Source organism: Protopterus annectens, chromosome 8.part1 (assembly GCF_019279795.1).
Source record: "Protopterus annectens isolate FY-2018-M chromosome 8.part1, PAN1.0, whole genome shotgun sequence".
Classification (NCBI taxonomy): domain Eukaryota; kingdom Metazoa; phylum Chordata; order Ceratodontiformes; family Protopteridae; genus Protopterus; species Protopterus annectens.
The window spans coordinates 73,533,827-73,552,229 of NC_056742.1; the positions used below are offsets into that span (position 1 = coordinate 73,533,827).

General features: G+C 42.9%; 1 protein-coding gene across 1 annotated transcript in view; it reads right to left on the reverse strand.

Annotated features, from left to right (window-relative positions):
* ZNF507 (zinc finger protein 507) overlaps positions 1–18,403 on the reverse strand; it is a 245,546-nt gene that overhangs the window by 141,569 nt on the left and 85,574 nt on the right. The gene's annotated exons all lie outside the window — the stretch shown is intronic.

An 18,403-nucleotide genomic window follows, 5' to 3' on the forward strand; every position in this document is an offset into this window, starting at 1 on the left:
AATTAACCTTCTGTGCATTGGCTGAGATTTCAGTTTGGCAGAATTATCTAGCAACAATTTAACCTTAATAACCCCATGATCACTGAACAGCAATTGAGGTAAAACTTGACTTGAAGTTACAGTAATTTCTTTGGGAACACAAACAATGTCTAGTATATTCCATCCCCTGGAAGGTTTTTTTTACAATCTGAAGCATTTGTTGCTCCTGAAACTCTGTGAATAATTTCTTTACTAACGTTGTTGAATCAATATTATTTCAGTCCCCAGCTAATATTATTCTTCCCTCCCGTGTTTCATGTAAAAAATGTATGAATTCCTCTAGGTCACCTGCACTTGACTTTGGTGGTCTATACACACCAACAATTGCTATATGTTACAGGGTTGTCTTTATTGTCACAGTCTATAGTATTGGTGTTATCACTGAACATGTAATAATTGCAGTCTCATAGCCATCTTTAATCCCTATCATAACACCTCCACCTGATTTTTTTGTTAGAATGTCTTACAGTAAAAACATTTATACTCTGTCAGAATTGGTTTCCAGTCATTGTTCTTTAACCATGTTTCACAAACATCAATCTTGTGGGAATGTAGAAAATTTTCTAATAAAATAGCTACTATTAATGTTCCTAGCATTACCCATCACAAATGCATCAAATGTTGCTATCTGTGAACTGCTACACATTTGACTTGGCAAAATTCCTGGCTAGTGTTTGTCAAATACTGCAAAATATCTACTGCAAAAATTCTCTTCCCTGATGTAAACAAATGCACACCATTCTGTCTTAACACGTGTGCCCAAAAGAAGGCTTGGATGCTCTACACATTTCTATTTTTTTTTTTTTAAAACAGGACATTTTTTCCATGTAGGTGTTTATCTAAAAAATCTTTTCATTCACAGTGACCTGACTATCCTTTCTATAGGTGATTTGTGAAAAATATGTCCTAACACCAGTACAAGCTATACTATCTAGGAGAGCTGTCAGTTCCCGATTAACAATCTTTGTTGGCAACATCATTTGTACCAACATGAATAAAAACAGATCCATACTTCCTTACATTAAGGTGTTCCAAGGCTTGTTTCACATCTTCTATTTTTGCTCCTGGCAAGTATAACACTACTCGATTTTCATAATCATCTCTGCAAATGTAAGTATCAGTTCCTCTAATAACTGAATCTCCAATTAAAAGAATAACTTTGCTGACCATCTCTGAAGAATCTTCAGCTTCTAATACAGTCATTTTTGCTCTATCAATTGTTACGCAGGACAGATCTTCATCACTATTAGTCTTATTAATTCCGCTGTTTTCATTGCATATTAAATTCTCAACCAGCAGGCACTGTAAATCCACAGCTTGAGCCATGTGGTAGTCTTTCACTTGTTTTTTCTTACAGTAATGTTCCTTCCACATTCAGTTTTGATTTCTTCCTTTTCACCTGCCCCTTGCCTCTTTTTTTCTACCTTTTCCATTGGAAAGGCGATGCCTTTTTCTGTAGACTGAGAATTTTCTGATAGATATCTTCATTCCCTGTCACCAGTGTGTTACATAAAGCAGAATCCTTTTTACTACATATTCTCTTTCCTTTACAGTCATTAGTCAGTTTTTTTCTTCCTTATTTGTTGAGAACTTCTTACTTTCTTTTTTGTTTCCTTCTAAACAAACTGGATCCTCAGATTGCGGAGTACTTGCATCCACAATTCCATAGATCTCAGGGGCATCATCATGTTTCATAGGGTCTGAATGTTCTTTGCAGAAAATAGATGCATCATTTCTTAAATTTGTTCTATTTGTTCTATGCCTAACATTATTTAATCAGTCCAGTCATTAATATATGACACAACAGTTCTCCAAGCCATGCCAGTTGCACAAGTGCAATCATAATCATTAAGTCGTGATTTGCTTCTAACAATGGTAAGCAAATCATCCAGCTTTTGACACGAGGAACAAATATCACCAGTGTTATCAGCAGTTACCTTTAAATATGCATAGCATTTATTACAATGTATTACATACTTGTGCATTAGCAACTCATTAATTGCATAATGCTTGGTTCGAAAGGTGCCAAGATTAGTCTTTCAATAAAGTTCAAATCACATTGCTCACTGGCGATTTGAGATACAACATTTCCTTCAAAGACAGCTTGACCAAAGAGTGGAAGAAGAATGTAGGGCAAAAAGGAAGACGTGCTGTAATGTCTGAAAGGTGTTGATGGAATAGGACAAGCCCATGGCAGGAGTTCCATTAAACACAGCACTTGTGATTCAACATACTGCCTGGAGCACTGCCATGTATAAACTTCTGAGTGCCCTATTTTCTAGCTTCCTGAAAGATTTTTCATTTTTCCTAAAAGTATATTCTTGAAAGGAAACTGTGACAAGAACCAAGCTTCAACTTTTTAGCTATTCCACACAGTAAGACAGGACCCTTTTTAAGCTATCTGAATCAGCAGGGAAAAACAGATTCCAATGCTAGAATGGTAGAACGGCACCTGTCTAATCTGATTTTTGAAGCAACATAGGCAATTACTGCAAAGGCAAGAATGTGTAGAGATAACCGCCATGTCCGGTTAATGTGGACGGTGTCCAATGCTTAGACCCTTCTGCATTGCAATCCAGAGGAAAATACTTGCAGATGAAGATTTTTGTCTTCACAAAAATAGGTTCAGCTGTGGTAACTACCACCAGCATTTAATGAACTAATGCACTTTGGGATCTACGTTCCATTCAGAGCTGCCGACAGTGGATTTGCACAGTTGCCTGCCATGACGTCCTTGGAGGAGATTATATACAAGGCTTAGAGGTCTAGGCCAAGCTACCATCAAGATCAGTCTGCACAGCTGGTAAGTGTGCATGCCCCCTAGTTTATGTACATCACAGCAGTGCCAACTTGAGAGCCCTAGGGGCCCTGGCATAAGTCTGAATTTGAAAGTTGTAATGGCCTAGAGCAGGCCCCTTATTTCTTATATAATGAGTTTGCTTTTTGTGGTCCTGGTCCGGGTACCCTAGACCTTCAGTCATATTAGGTGCGTTAGTCAGACAAGGCTGGACACATCTGTGTACATAATCCAATTTCCTTTTGACACCATCAGAGATATGCCCAGGAGAAGTTCCACCAATATGGTCCACAAAGTGGGTTCATTACTGATTGCTGCGATCAATACTGCAACCAGAGACTCTTTGGGGCTTCTTCATACACAACCAGGTTGAAGAGACCATCAAACCTGATACAAACATGATTCAGGGCTTTGAGTATTCCCATTTCCATTACAGAGGGGTACAGGGGCCAGGTTTGCTATGAGTCTCAGATGGAGGTTCCTTTTCTTGGGAAGATAAATATGCAGGAAGGCTCCCAGTAAACTTTCTCACCTCTCTTTTTCATCTTTGAAAGATTTAAGTCTAGATTTGTCAAGTTCACAGACAAGAATCTCTCCATTTCCTCCAGCAATGGTGATCAAATCAGACAAATGAGATAAGCATATATGCAGGCTTTTTGTTTTTTTCAGAAAGGAAAAAAGCCAAGCACTTGGTAATATTAGTGGTGCAATGGCTAGGAGACTAAACTGGAAATGGCTCTCGCCCACCATGAAACTCGGACTCCATTTGCTTTTTCTGTGAACAGGGTTGTGCAGGTTGGTGCTCTAAATCTATGGTAACCAGAAAGGATCGTAGTATCAATAAGGGGGATGCAACTGCAGGATAAGTATTACAAACTTGGTTACCTTTAGAAATTTGTTTAACCTGAAGGTTCCAAGATGGGTCCTCCATGGCCTATCCCTCTTGGGTCCAAGGAAAGCCTGCAGTAAATCCCCCTTTTAGGGAATATCTTTATCAAATTACAGGTCAGGTGATCAATTGCTCTAGTACGTCTACTGCTAAATGTGTCTTGTGCCGAGGAATTGGAGCGATGTCTATAAGTCGTGGAACTGTTCTGAATTCTAACAGATTTCCAGTCCACAGTCAGTGTCCCTCACCCATTGATCCAAACATCTAAGATTAGTCTGAACCAGTTCTCCCTGAAGCTTGCCAGCTTGTAACCCAAGAATCAGGGATAGGGGAGAGTAACAAAGAGTGGACAGAGAGGATATTGAGAAATGGTCAGTACCTTCTACTGCCTTTCCAGACCTGCCGTTTCTCAAATGCCCCCCTCTCTCTGCTTGAACTGCTCTAGCTTTTAAGCTTGCTGTAAAAAAGTACAGTTGTGTACACTTGCCATAAATGTAGATGTTAAGAGTGTATTCACTGCTGCAGTCATCACACTTGGGTTCTGCGTCGGATGCTGTCGCTTCTTCCATGACGTCAGGTTATCAGGGGTATAAAACATGCAGCCGATGCCATTACATCAGTTTTTCTTGCCCCAGATGTCAGGAGCCCCCCAAAAATGAAGCAATTACATGATGTGGAACACCTCCAGTAAAAAGTAAATATTGCCATAGAATATGGCCAAAAAGAGGATAAGTATAGAAAAAGTCAGAGGGCTGGAAGGAGGGTAACCAGGACTGCAACAGTGAATACACTTGAACATCTACATTTATGGCAAGTGTACACAACTGTACTATGTTCTTCGTGTTTCACTGCTGCAGTCATCACATTTGGGTTGATTCCCAAAGCTTAGGATAGGTGCAGGTAGTTAAGAAGCATTAGGGCTGGCAATCAGGCCCTGTAAGACTGCTGTGGCAAATCCAGCTCTGGATTTAGAGAAGACAGGCAAGTGGTAATGCTTGGAGAAAGTGTGTACAGAGCTCCAGGTTGCAGCTTTCCAGAATGTCCCTGGTAGGGACTCCCCTGAGAAAAGCTGTACAGGCTGATGTAGTTCTAGTGGAATGTGTTCTGATCCCTTGTGGCATAGATTTCCCATGGTGTTTGTAGCAGAAATGGATGCAGTGCGCTATCAATTTAGAAATGGTTTGCTTTGAAATGGCCTTGCCCTCTGCCCCTGCAGCAAAGCTGACTAGCAGCTGGTCAGATTTTCTGAAAGGCTTAGTTCCTGTCCAGATAAAACCTAACCTGCCTGTGCACGTCCGGGGAGTGCAGAATCCTTCCCCCTTTATTTTGAAGATTAGGGGAAAAAGTTGGTAATTGAATGGACTGGTTTAAAGCCACACTAGATACCACCTTGAGCATAAATGAAGGATTGGTCCTGAGGGAAACCCTATCCGCATGGAAGATAATGAGGGGTTCCACAGCCATAAGGGCCTGCTATTCAGACACTCTTCTTGCTGAAGTGATGGCTAGAAGTAGAGCTGTTTTCCATGAGAGGAATTTTAACTCTGCTGTAGCAGCAGGTTCAAAGGGCAGAAGCATGAGTTTTTCCAATACAAAGTGAAGGTCCCAGGCTGGAGTGGGAGATCTGCTGGGAGGGTCTTAGATTGTTTGCTCCTCTCAGGAACTGTTTGACCAGACGACGAGAGAAGAGGGGTGGCTCAGTGTTATAATGAGCTAAGATGGTCGAGGCTTGAATCTTAATAGAAGAGAAGGATAGGCCTTTGTGGAGCATTTCTGTTAAGTAATCTAAGATGGGGCACAGCTGTGTCCATTCCCTGAGACTGGCTCCAGGAACAGTATCTTTTCCACTTTTCTGAATAGGATTTTCTGGTACTAGGCCTCCTTGCCTCCAGAATGACATCCAGCACCTGCTTACTGAGGGTGGCTGGTGATGAGTTCAGGGGATAAGCCAGGCTGCTACAGGTCCAGGGTGTGGAGCTGAGGGTGCAAAATCTGTCTCTCCTGCTGGGACAGCAGTGAAGGGGGTCTGAGGCAGGTGCCATGGTGGCACTACTGTCAGACTGTGCAAAAGAGGGTACCAGTGCTGGCGTTGCCAGTCTGGTACAATCAGGATTGTCCTTAGCTTGTCCTGTTTGATCTTTAGTAGAACCTTTGAGAGGAGGGGCAGAGGGGGAAGGCATAGGTTGATGGGCTTTCCCAGGTAAAGGACAGGGCCATCCACTTTCCAAGCTTGGCTGTGGGGAGTTCTGGTGCAATATTTGCTCAAATGATAGTTCTGAGGGGAAGCAAAGAGGTCCACCTCTGGTGCCCCCCATCTGTCCCTCAAAAGCTTGAATATTTTGGGTTCCAGTTTCCACTTGTGTGGGTCCATGAGATTTCTGCTCAAGTTGTCTGCCAGTGAATTTAGTTTGCCTGACAGGAATTGAGCTTGCAGGTGCACTTGGTTGTTCAAGGCTGTGTTCCAAAGAGCCATGGCTAATCTGCAGAGTGGGTAGGAATGGGATTCCCCCCCTGCTTGTTTATGTACCACATAACTGTGGTGTCTGTCTACCAATAACTGTCAAGGAAGAATAAGGCCTTTGAAGGCTGTCAGAACACTCTGTACAGCTAACATTTCTTTTTGATTGATATGCAGGTGCATTTGCTTTGGGCTCCATTTGCCTTGAATGTATTGTCCCGCCATGTGAGCCCCCCATGCTTAGTCTGATGCATCTGTTGTTAGGGCTTGGGAGGCAGGGGGTTGAATAAAAGGGAGTCCCTTGTCGTGGTAGCAGGCCTCTGCTCACCAAAGGGACACTGTCCTTAGGCAAGGAATGATAGGAATCAGTGTTTCCAGGTCCTGAGAATGTCGACACCAGAGACTTAAGTACCACTGAAGTTTCCTCGTATGCAGTCTTGCATATGGAATTAGTAGAATGCAAGGAGCTGTGAACCCTAGGGCGTGCAGTATTTTTCTTGCAGATAGCTGGGTTTTGGTGGCCAGTAGACTGAAGTAGTTTGTCAAATAAATTTGTTTTTCTGGAGTGAGGAATGCCACCTGGGAAGTTGTGTTCAAGCTTGCGCCCAGGAATACAATCTGTTGGCTGGGTACCAGATGCGATTTATTTTCATTGATGGTGTACCCAGTGAAGTTAGATGTCTCTTTACAAATGTCAGGTGCTACAGTAGCAATTTCTAACTGTCCGCTTGAACCAGGCAATCATCCAAGTATGGGTAAATGTTCTCTGTCTGCAATATGCAATGGCTGGAGCTAGGCATTTTGTGAATACCCTGGGCGCAGTAGACAAGCCAAAGGAAAGTGCAGAGAACTGATCGTGCATAGAGCCTGCTCAGAAACGTAGGTTTCTTACAAGATTCCTTTATGGGGATGTGCAGATAAGCTTCTTTTAAGTGTAGGGTTGCTAGCCAGGAATCCTTGGCTAGCATAGGAAGCAGCTGTTGGAGAGTAAGCATTTTGAATTTTGGAACCACCAGAAAGGTGTTGAGAATAGACAGATCCAAGACAGGAAGCCAAGAGTTTTCTTTCCTGGGTATCAGAAACAGTCTGGAATAAAAGCCTTGACCCCTTTGTTCTGCTGGGACAGGCTGAATAGCCTCGATACTGAGAAGGGAAAGTACTTGATTTTGGGCCTCTGTTTACTGGTTTGTGGGGAGGTAAGGCCATCCGCTCGGGGTTGGGAGTGAGTGGAAGTGGAATCTGTATCCCTGGGAAACCATGTTTAAGACCTATCTGGCCTGGATAATGTACTCCCAGTTTTTGGCATGCAGGGCAAGTTTGCCTCCTAAAAGGTGCAAGTACTCGGGGCAAGGCTTGGAAGAGTTAAGGATAACTCATCGTGAGATTTTACTATAGGATGGCGGTTTACTACTCCCTGTTTTGGAGGTGGAAGCACTCCATTGCTTAGATCTGTGCAAGCCCGGAGACTGTAGTCTTGGTGGTCTGCTGCCCCCGAGTTTGGACTGAGAAGGTCTGGGAGGGTCTGGAAAAGACCAGTTTTTTGAAGGCCAATGCCTACTGAATCTAGGTGGCTGTACGTGTAAGAACTCTAACAGTTTGCATAGATTTAGCTTTTCCCTCCATCCTTTTGAGGACTTCTGCCTTACTGCCAAATAGGTACTCTTGGTTTAATGGTGCATCTACTAATTTTGCTTTGACATGGTCTGGCAAGGTTTGTTCCTTAAGCCAAGCATGCCTTCTAAGAACTGACCCAGTGACAGCAGCCCTGCAAGATGCTTCTAAAGCATCAAAACCACATTGCAAAGTATGTTTACCAACTTGGTTAGCAGAATGCATGTAAACCTTTATGTTCTGCACAATCAGGAATCAACATCATTTTCTGTTTAAATTGGTTCCATAATATGCTGCTGATATTTTAACATATGAAACTGGCAATTTAAAGCCCTGATGGCAAGAGTAGCAGAGGTGTAAACCTTCTTACCCCATCTGTCTAAAGCCCTAGAATCCCTATCTGAAGCGGTAGGATTTTTGGCTGTCGTAGCCTTAATGCCTTTAGGTCCCTGGGAAATGGTCTCTGGATCCGCAGTAGGATTCTTAAAGCGGAATTTGTGGGAGTCAGGTACTCTATAGTACCCGTCAGGCTTCCTGGGAGCTGGAGGCAAAGTATCAGGGGTAAGGCTGGATTCCAAGAAGACATCTACAATTTCCAGAACAGGAGGGATAGCTAGAGGCCTGTGCTGAGGCAAGTTTAAAAATTCCCCGAGTCTCTTTTTGGACAGAGTAGTCCTGACTCTCCCAGAGGAAATAATCACCAAGGGTATGCAAGGTTTCACCAAAAGAAAAAATCTTCTGGTGGGGAAGCAGAAGGAATGGAATCCTCTGCATCAGAATCCTCATAGGTAGATAATGGTATGTCCTGGTAATCAGAAGGGTCAGAGTCATCAGACTCCTGATCTGAAAAATCAGAAGGAAATTCAGTTCTTGGTCTTTTTGAGGGGGAAGGCTGACTTCCCCTAATTAAAGTAATACGGTCTTCTGCCATTCTAAGCATTTGTTTTTGTGGCATGTGGGCCTGAGAATGTGCTTTGGTAATCTGTTTCCTAGGCGTAGTGTGAACTCTAGGCCTGAGAAATTCGGTGTTTTTGGTTTGAAACAAAGTCATTGGTTTAATATGAAAATTGGAAGGCCTGAATACACCCTCAGAAGCTGGTGCCTGCACAGCGGCTCCGGACCCATCCAAGGTAGAGACATAGTACAGTTTTGTACCTACCATAAATGTAGATGTCTGATAGGTATGCAACTGCAGTCCTAACATATGGGTTGTCCTGCCTCAGGCAGCCCTTCGGTCGGCCGGATTCCAAAGTCTGGGTCCGGCGTCGGCTGATGTCGCCCTTTCCCCGACGTCAGAGTGCCTGGGGTACAAAAGTGTCAGCCGACGCCATCTTCTTCAGTGTTTCTTGCCCCAGATGCCAGGTGCCATCTAAGGAAGGCTAAATTTTGAAAATAGAGAAAAATTCCAGACAAGTACAACATAAACAAATACACCATAAAAGATTACCCCAGGTAGCTAAAATGAGGGGTAGAACCCAAAAGGAGCCCACAGAGGGGTAGGTGGGAGGGAAAACCTGACTGCAGTTGCATACCTATCAGACATCTACATTTATGGTAGGTACAAAACTGTACTATGTCCTTCAAGGATGCAACTGCAGTCCTAACATATGGGTTGAATACCATAGCCAACCTGGGGTGGTAGGCACTAAGACAAAGATGGTGTAGCTAAAAAGCCTTGCAGGACTGCAAAAGCAAAGCCTGCTCTGGATCTGGAATATAAAGGCAGGTTGTATTGTTTGGAAAATGTATTCACGGAGCTCCATGTAGCAGCTTCTAAAATGTCCTTTGTTGACACTCCTCTTAAAAAGGCTGTGGAGGTGGCTGTAGCTCTGGTGGAATGTGGCCTGATGTCAGCTGGCACAGTTTTTCCATGAAAAGAGTAGCAGAATTGAATGCAATTTCCAATCCATTTAGAAGTTGTCTGTTTGGAAATTGCTTTTCCCTGCAATCCAGCAGCGCAAGCTACAAAAAGCTGGTCAGATTTTCTGAAAGACTTTGTTCTGTCCAAGTAATAGCGCAACTGTCTGTGTATGTCCAAGGTGTGCAGAAGTCTCTCTCTTATTTTGAGGGTTGGGAAAAAAGGTAGGCAGGTGAATAGCTTGATTCAGGGACACCCTAGATACCACCTTTGGCATGAATGACGGATTGGTTCTCAAAGAAACTCTGTCCTGATGAAAAATGAGAAATGGTTGTATTGCCATAAGAGCCTGTAGCTCAGAGACTCTTCTTGCTGAGGTTACTGCCAGCAGGAAAGCTGTCTTCCAAGACAGAAATTTCAACTCTGAAGATGCTGCTGGTTCAAAGGGAGGAAGAGTTAATTTTTCCAGCATGAAGTTGAGGTCCCATGCAGGCACTGGTGGTTTCCTTGGAGGGTTGATGTTCTTTATACCTCTTAGAAACTGTCTTAGCAATGGGTGAGAAAAAACATGTGGATCAGTGTTATATTTGGCAGATATTGCTGAAGCATGTATTTTTATGGAAGAATATGAAAGGCCATTGTGGAGCATTTCAGCCAAATATTCTAGGATCTGTGGAATGCTCATCACTGATGGGTCTTGACCCTTTTTGCTGTTCCAGATAAGAAATCTCTTCCATTTTGCGGAGTATGTTTTTCTAGTGGAAGGTCTGCGCGCCTCCAGGATGATATCTTTTACCCTTTGGGAAAGTGTATCCTGAGGAATAGTCATGGAATCTTCCAAGCTGTCAGCTTCAATGTTTTCAAGCTGAGGTGTAGTGTCCTGCAATTGTGCTGTGTCAGAAGAAGTGGCCATTGAGGAAGGAGCCACGGATTGGTGTGTGTCAAGCTCTGTAGCAGTGGGTACCAGTGTTGTCTTGGCCAGTCTGGAGCTATCAGTATGACTTTCGGCTGCTCTGTCTTGATCTTTAGTAACACCTTGGTCATCAAAGGAAGATGTGGGAAGGCATATAGTGTTAGAGAGTTCCAACTGAAGGAGAGAGCGTCCACCTTCCATGCTTGAGGATGGTATGTCCTTGTGCAAAACTTTTGCAGATGGTGGTTGAGGTGGGAGGCAAAAAGATCTAGGTCTGGTCTTCCCCATGCTTGAGTTATTTGTAAGAAAATGTCTGGATGCAACATCCATTCGTGTGGATCCATGATGTTTCTGCTTAGGCTGTCCGCCAGAACATTGTCCTTCCCTGGTACAAACTGGGATTGTAGCTCTATTTTCAATTGAAGGGAAATATCCCAGAGATTCATTGCCAGTCTGCAAAGAGGGTAGGAATGGGTACCTCCTTGCTTGTTTATGTACCACATAACTGTGGTATTGTCTGTCTTTATTAGTAGATGGCCCTGATGCATGAACTTTTCGAAGGCCTTGACTGCATGTATCACTGCCAGCATTTCTTTTTGGTTGATGTGCAGGTGCTTTTCTTTTTGTCTCCATTGTCCTTGAATGCATCTGCCCTCCATGTGCGCCCCCCCATCCATGGTCTGAGGCGTCTGTTATGGTTTGACTTGTATGAGGCTTGCTGAAAGGCAGACCTTTGTTTATCTGGCTTGCTTGGGCCCACCACAGAAATTCCTTTTGAAGGCATGGAATGAGTGGGATCAAAGCTTCCAGGCTGTGGCTGTGTTGAGACCATAGACTTTTTAGATACCATTGTAGTTTCCTCATATGCAGCCTTGCGTGTGGAATCATAAGAATGCAAGATGCCATGAAACCCAGGGCCTGCAGGATTTTCCTTGCAGTCATCTGGGTATATGTTGCTAATTTTCTGAAGTATTCTGGCAATTGTTTTTGTTTTTCTTTTGTCAGAAACGCCATCTGGGTGTTTGTGTCCAGTGTGGCACCCAGGAAAGGAATTTGTTGGGATGGTACGAGACTTGATTTCTGAATATTGACCGTGTATCCCAAGGCCTGCAGTAGGTGAATGACATAGTCCAAGTTTTTTAACAAGGCTTGTTGGCTGTCCGCTTGTATAAGGCAGTCGTCCAGGTAAGGGTATATTTGTATCCCCTGAAGTCTGCAATGTGCAATTACTGATGCTAGGCATTTCGTGAACACTCTGGGCGCAGTAGATAAGCCAAAGGGCAATGCTGAGAATTGATAATGCTCTGAGCCTGCAAGAAATCTGAGGTATCTTCTGCAACTTTGTCTGATTGGGACATGCAGGTATGCCTCCTTGAGGTCCAGAGATACCAGCCAAGACCCCTTGCCCAGCATGGGCAGGAGTTGCTGTAAAGTCAGCATTTTGAATTTTGGCACAATAAGGTAAGTATTCAGTGCGGACAAGTCCAGAATGGGTCTCCATTGGTTTTCTTTTCTTGGAACAAGGAACAGTCTTGAATAAAATCCTTGGCCTTATTCTGCAGAAGGAACCTTTTCTATTGCTCTTATTTGAAGTAGGTTGGTTACTTGTTTGAGTGCCTCTGCCCTTTAATTTGGTGGCAGGTTTGGCCTGCCATGTCTTGCTGGTAGTGTATGAAAATGGAATCTGTGTCCTTTGTCTATTATGTCCAGTATCCATTTGTCCTTTGTAATATTGTGCCAATTTTGTGAGAATAAAGATAATTTTTCGCCCAAAGGTGCTTCTAATTGAGCCCTGGATGGTGGAGTCAAAGTCAAGTCATTGAGATTGACCCTGTGGAGCAGTGGAAGGTCCTGCCCCACCTCTCGGGTTCGGAGGCTGCCATTGACGTCCTCTGTAGGAGCCTCGAGTTTGCCCTCTACCTCTGCCACGTCTGTTTTTGCCTCTTTGAAATTTGTCTGTGTCTGGAAAGGACCAATGCTTGGAAGGCCAATTCCTGCTGAATCTTGGAGGCTGTACCTGGAGGAAATCTTTGACTGTTTGCACTGATTTTGCCTTTTCCTCTATTTTCTTTAAAACCTCTTGTGCAGTAGCACCAAATAGCTTATGTTTCTCTAGTGGTGCGTCCAAAAGCTTAATTTTCACATGGTCTGGCAATGTTTGTTCCTTTAACCAAGCATGTCTGCATATGACCGCACCTGTCATTGCTGCTCTACATGAAGCTTCCAATGCATCATATCCACACTGAAGGAAATGGTTGCTAACCTGCTGAGTCTTATAAACCAATTCCTGTAACCCCTTTCTATCTAGTGGTTCAGGGGAAGCCAATTTCTTTTGCAAGTCATCCAAAATGTATTCCTGATACTGAATCATATGAAATTGGCAATTTAATGCTCGCATAGAAAGGGTGGAAGATGTATATACTTTCTTGCCCCACCTTTCTAAAGCCCTAGAATCTCTTTCCGAAGGAAGTGGATTCTTAGCAGTAGTGGAGGAAACCCCTTTAGGCCCCTGAGAAATAGTTTCAGGGTCAGCAGTATGGCCCTTGTACAGAAATTGATGTGTGTCTGGGACCCTGTAGTACCTGTCTGGCTTGACAGGAGCAGGGGGGAGGGAGTCAGGTGAAACACTAGAATCTAAGTACACATCATCTAAAACATTTAAAACTGGAGGAATAGCTAAGGGTCTATGCTGAGGTAGCTTTAAAAATTCCCTTAACCTTTTCCTAGAATCTGAGCATTCTTGGCCTTGCCATTTGAAGTGTTCCCTCATGGAATGAAGTGTTTCCCCAAAGGAAAACTCCTCAGGAGGAGAAGCAGAGGGAATGGATTCCTCCGCATCAGAATCCTCGTAGGCCGGGAAGGCCTCCTCCTGGTAGTCTGAATGTGCAGAATCACCTGAGGCCTCATCAGAGGACTGGGGATCTACCTGCTCAACCCTAGGCCTCTTGACAGAAGGCGGCTGAGAGCCTCTCTGGATGTGGCTGAGAACCCCTAATTAAAGAAATAAGGTCCTCAGCTAAACTTAAAATTTGAGAACCAGAAGTGGATCCCAGAGAAACAGATCTTGGAGGGAGAGACTTAGCCTGTTTGGCAGCCTTAGCACGTGTGTAGGCCTTAATGGACATAGACACTGGAGGCCTGGCAGCCCCACGTGCTGGAGTAGTCTTATCCACTGAAATGGTGTTAGAAGTATCCTGGGATTCGGTCTCAGAGGGGAGAACAGAAACCGGCACAGAGCTGGCCTCCGGTACTGAGGTAACCGGTGGGGCGGTGTCGTCGGTCTGTAGCGGTTGTGAAACCGGCTCAGAAGAGACCGAGACACTCGCGGTAGGCCTAAGCATGGTGTCGGCCGAGACCGCGGGTGTCGGTCCTTATCCTTTCGTTTTTTAGGTAAATGTGCTGTCGGAAGCTCCGACAGCATGATATAACCGAAATCTTCCCCAAAATAATCCTGTGCAAACTCTGACCGACGCCTAAGAGTGTGTCTACTGAAAGAAGCACAAGCTGTACAGGCCGAGACGTCGTGTTCTGGGCCTAGGCAGGGTAAGCAGTAAGAGTGGAAATCCTTATGAGGTATTTGTTTCCCACAAGTTAAACAATTATTAACTTTTACAGTTTTATCTGACATCGACTGAGGCAAGAAAAGGTCCCCAACGGGGTACTTAGCTTTTTTGAAGACTTCAGTAGCTGAAAAGAGAGGAGCTGGTCGACCGGCACTTGTGAACTGCTTCTGCTTCGGGCGCCGCGCGGCAAGAAAGACTGGAGAAGATGGCTGACACTTTTATACCCCAGGCGCTCTGACGTCGGGGAAAGGGCGACATCAGCCGACGCCGGACCCAGACTTTGGAATCCGGCCAACCGAAGGGCTGCCTGAGGCAGGACAACCCATATGTTAGGACTGCAGTTGCATCCTTGAAGGACATTCGCAGGTTCCATAGTCAAAGAAGCATCTCGCGGCATACCGGACTCTGAATGGGTCTCAGTAGAGGCCTGTGAATCTGTAGACACGGGTATCAGGGGCTGCAAAAGTGCCTCACTGAGTACCGGCGGACTGGCGACTAACTTAACGGCAGCATCATTGGCAGTTGTGGATCGGTAGTCGGATGGCTTATCAAAGCCATTTCAGAATACGGAGATTGAGAGTGAAAGACTTCAGCGACAAAAATAGCCTGACGACGAATAGTTCAAGCGATGAACAAGGCACGAAACTGACAGTGAGGGACATTGTGTTCTGGGCCTAAACAGGTGACGCAGTAAGAATCAAAATCTCTGAGGTATTTGCTTTCCACAGGCAAGACAATTATTTTTTTTCTGACATTGGTTAGAGCAAGAAAAAAGGATCCCCAACGGGGTACTTATCTTTTAGAAGACTTCAGGTCTGAAACTCGAAAAGCGAAAATTTCAGGAGGCGGCCGACCAGCACTTGCGAACTGCTTCGGGCACCACACGGCAAGAAAGACTGATGTAATGGCGTCAGCTGCATGTTTTATACCCCTGATGACCTGACATAATGGAAGAAGCAACAGCATTCGACGCAGAAATCCCAAGACTTTGGTATTCAGGCCGACTGAGGGCTACCTGCAGGCAGATAACCCAAATGTGATGACTGCAACAGTGAAACACTAGGAACATCACCACTATTTAGCTGGACAGCTTTTTCTGTGTAAAGCTTCTCCAAGGTCTTCACCTCCTTCTCCTTTAAATTCTTAAATATGTCTTGAGAGGGAGAGCCAAGAAAACTATTTCTTATCTAAGGAGGCATGCAAAAGCTCCCCTTTAAATGTCTTCAGGCAGGGGAAGCAATTTCAGCAATGCATATTTTTGGATTACAGTGCCAGTGACTGCTGCTTTGCTGCATTCATCAACACCACGGCATCCATATTTAACAGGATGCTTATCCACTCTAAACACAATCTGTACACAATATCCTTCAAGGCTTCATCTGGGAATTTGGCACCTTATCTTTAAGCTGCTTCAGGACTTCACTTCAATTTTACAATGTGCATTTGGTAAATGACAGACCTACATACCAAAGTCTTCTTGCTAAAGCAGTCCAAAATCTCACTCTCCTTGTCATTTGCAAATGCATTAATATGGCACCATTTTAGATCCTCTTATGCCCGCCAATGACAAAGCAATGGTTGCTCAGCCATCAGAGTTTTATACAGGTATTTAAATTTTTTATGTACCTTATAATGCTTTACTGAGCTTCTTGGGAACAAATAACCCATCTGTTCCTCTTCTTGCTTTGAGTTCAAATAACTGGATGGAGATATTCCACTCTCTTCCTGGAAAAAGTAAACACCTAAAACACAGTAGTTTGAGAGACTGGAGGGATAATCCCCTACCAGATGACAACATGCTATTTAGGGAGTCTCCTTTAATTGAATGACAGCTGAGCTATCTGCATGTGGGTAGGCAATTGGGCTTACTTTGATGGAATGCAATCCTTCCGTCACAAGTTACCAAAAATGTAACATTATCTATCTGGGATCCCTAGAATATCTGAAAATTCAGAATTCTAGACAGGCAACTGAGATTATAGACTGACGTCTTTTGATGGCAGCTGGGAAGCAGCATCCAACTGAAACATGTCTGCGACTCCTGCCAAAGTCTGTGCAATAGCCACTGTCCGAATTCCACTGTTTTCCTCCACAGAGATCAGGAGTGATGGAAATTTCAAAGCAATAAAACACAAGGGGTGGTACCATGAGGCAGATCTTCACTGAGGCTAAAGTGTATAGGCACTTAAAAGGACTGGTGAGGTCTGCAAGGTTTCATTCTATCTGCCTCAATGTAATCTTCTTTGGCCATTCCATCTTCCTTAATATCTTTGCTAGGCCAAACGACTGACCGACCCACTGCATGGCCATCCTGGATCAAAGCCTCAATGTCTTGCCCAGATAGGTGGCCCTACTTGCTAAAGTTTTCCTCCTAAAAGAAATACAGTGCTGAAAGGGGGACACCTGCTGCTCTTCACCATAACAAAAAGAGCATGGTGAATAAAAGTTCTTTGTGTGGAATCTGCCTTTAAAGACCTTGACAATTTTAAAAGTTCCACTAATGAGGAAATGTAAGTTTACATTTAATGACACGTTTACTATTAAAGTCCGACTGGACAACTGTAAACATTTTCAGTGGAGGCCAGGGGAGAAAAGATCTGCAAATGAAAAAACATAGAATATGCATTCATAGGTGAAAACTGACATTATATTACAATATACCATAAATGGAATAACTCAAATATTTTTTTTTTTTCAATAATCATTTTTATTGTTTTGCCAAACCATTATACATTTCACACACTATTTACATTATGTACAATATTGCTTCCAATGTTTTAGTTCCATTTTGAATTTCCCTATAATACATTACGAATAAATATCATTTTAACCAAGTACAGGAAATTAAAATCACAAAAAATTAAACAAACATAAAAGCATCTACAATAGACAATTATAAACCAACTCAAGCCAATAATTTGTATTATTTCTACATTTTCTACCTAATCCAAGAATGTGTTGGTACACATACAGAATGTCCTGACGGAAAATGGATAGGAACCGCTACGCCAAAATAATATTAAAGATTTGTTCCCAAATTTTTATGCTGTTTATACTTTTCTTATTATTTCTAATTAACAATTTGTGCGCTAATATATGCTTAATCGCTAACAGCCTGAAATTTTGCCACGACACCTGTGCTGGGTTCAACCAATTTGTGGCTATATATAATTTCATTAGTAAACTAATATTCATAATTACAATCTTTTTGTTTTGTCCAAATTCTCCGTGGAATATGTAAAATCAGAAATTCCCAGGAGAGTGTTGAGTTTTGGTAACCCATTTTTGTAGTTGTAACTTTAAAGAATTCCATAATTTATAAATGCACTTGCAACTCCAGAACATGTGTAACAGGTCTGCTGTCTGATCTATACACTGTGGACATGTAGGTGACTTTTTGAATCAAATTTATGAAGTGTAAGATGGGTATAATATGCATTGTTAAATATCATCAATTGAGTAAAGACCAGTTTTTGAAGTGATACGGATTTTAATGTTAAGTTAAACGCCTCTACTATTTTACTGTCGACTAGGGATGGCAATTTCTCTCTCCAGTATTTGGATAACAGAATATGATTATTATATTTTCTCTTTGCCATTTTATACGCTGAGGATATATATTTTCTATCTTGTTGCAATGCTTCCCACAGCTGACCTGAAATAACTAGTTCCTCTTTTTTATTTCAAAACTGGTAAAATAATTTATGGCCAAATCTTTTAACTGTCTCATTATAATTAAATAAGAGATGGGAAGATTCATCTCTTTTAAGATATCATGTACCGCTACTCCTAGGAAGGGGTATAAATCCCTTACAGTTAATTCCTTAATAAATGGATATTTCTTTAAGTCTATCAGTTGATTACCAATAGTTATATTAGGATTTCCATCAAACGGTTGAAACATCATCATATATTTTAAAAGGTTCAAGGAGGCAAACAGAGTTTGAGTCGCCACTGCCCATACCTTGATGTGTTCCATTAACTCATATTTACTCAATGTTTTTATATTCAAAATGGTACAGCTTTAACATTAATTCTCTTCCCTTTTATATGTTTATAATTTAGCAGTACCCATTTGGGTATCCATTTTCTATTTTCGCTATCCAAGTAAGACACCCTTAAAATCCTATTGGCCTGAATCACTGTATAATACATCTCAAAATCTGGTAAATCCAACCCCCCCCTCATTTTAGGAGCCATCAGTTTTTCATAGGATATTCTCGTTTTTCTGGGTTCCCACAGAAATTTCCCCAGTCCTATCTGAAATTGCTTTAA